The following is a 1,869-nucleotide window of genomic DNA, read 5'->3' as shown; positions in this document are numbered from 1 at the left end:
TATTATTATTATTATTATTATTATTATTATTATTATTATTATTATTATTGAAGCATGGCGGCGGCTGCAGGTCGGTCGCTCGCGGGAAAACCAGGAAGGCTAAAATGGACTGACAGGATGAATCAAGATATACTAGAATGCAAGGAAAAAGCCTTAAACTTAAAAAGCTCAAGCAGCCCGCCATGCTTCCAGAACGGACGCAAGAAAGGATATATGCGAATTTTGAAAGATCTATGGGGAGACTTGGGATACGAGAACTTGGGGTTATCAGCTCAGAATCTTCGCGACCACGCAGCAGCGATAACGGATGAAAACCCACAAATAAGTGCTAGAGATGACTCTTCAACTACTTTAGACGAAACTGAAGAGGTTGGTGCATCTATGTTGTCACAAACTGAAAGTATCGAACCCACCGAATGCGAAGGTGAAAATTTATCTAATGTGAATGTGGTTGAAGGTTCGAATTTGCATATTTCTTCCGACATTGCTGATCAAAGAGCTCCCCAGGGAAAGGCTGCTTCTTGCACGGATCAAAACACCAAAAATCAAATCAAGCCAAATTTGCCGGATTATGATGTGCTTCCCTCTGAAATAAAGAACAAAACTTGGGGCAGTATTAGTTACGCATGTTTCTGTAATACTGTCAATGATGTTTACAATGAAATCGTCCACTACAGGAGGAATATATTCAATGTTCCATCGGGCCGCGCACGGAAGAGTTTCATTGAAGAATTAACCTTCTGGATTAAGCAATTTAATTCAGACTCTGACTTGAACTCGGTTGCTCTTAAAGCATTCATGGTGCTCCCAACTTTGATCTTGCAAAAACCATCCGCTACTTCCAAAAGCAAGGAGCATAGCGAAGCAGTAGAGCGTCGATAGGCACTCTGGAAACAAGGGGATCTTAATTTGCTGCTTAAAGAAGTGAGGTTTTTTCAAGGGAAATTTGTGAATTCCAAGAAGCCTAGAAAGATTGAAGACATATCCAAAGTCTTCTCAAGGCTGGTTCTGCAAGGAAAATTGACAGCGGCAATGAAACTCCTAGATAACGAGAGCTCGTCCGGTCTGCTCAACCTATCGCCAGATGTCCTGCAAGGGCTACAGGACAAGCACCCAGAGGCAGCTGATATCGCAGAGGAGAGTTTGTTACACGGCCCAATTGATTATATTCTGCCAAATGCTTACGACCTCATAGACGAAGAATCGATCTACAACTCAGCAAGTAAAACCAAGGGCTCAGCCGGACCATTTGGAATGGACGCAGAGCTGTATAAGAGAATCCTATGCTCTAAGAACTTTATGACCGAGGATAAAATTCTGAGAGAAGAGTTAGCCGTTTTCACAAAAAAATCTGTTAAGGAAATCATACCACCCATCCTTAGTTGAAGCGTTTACGTCCTGCAGGCTTATCCCGTTCGATAAGAACCCGGGAATCAGACCAATTGGCGTTGGAGAGGTACTAAGGAGAATAGTGGGAAAAACGGTCAGCGGTTTCTTAAAGGAGGAAATAAAAGAAGCGGCAGGTCTCCTACAAGTCTGCGCTGGTCATAACGCAGGAGCGGAGGCTGCGATCCACGCAATGAGTCAAGTGTTTGTTGAAGAAGGAACGAATGGAATATTGTTAATTGATGCTAGTAACGCTTTTAACCAAATGAATAGGTCAGTGGCTTTACACAATATCCAGATCATGTGCAAAGAAATGGCGCTCTATGTTATTAACACGTATAGAAGCCCATCTAGACTGTTTATCTGCGGGGGAGGTAAAATACTTTCTCGAGAAGGCACCACACAAGGAGATCCGCTAGCGATGCCATGGTACGCACTTAATACATCTATAATGATTCAGAAATTGAGGGACCACTGCCAATT

This window comes from Montipora capricornis, chromosome 14, assembly GCF_036669925.1.
Source record: "Montipora capricornis isolate CH-2021 chromosome 14, ASM3666992v2, whole genome shotgun sequence".
NCBI classification, from domain to species: Eukaryota; Metazoa; Cnidaria; class Anthozoa; order Scleractinia; family Acroporidae; genus Montipora; species Montipora capricornis.
Note: the sequence above shows the minus strand (reverse complement) of the source record.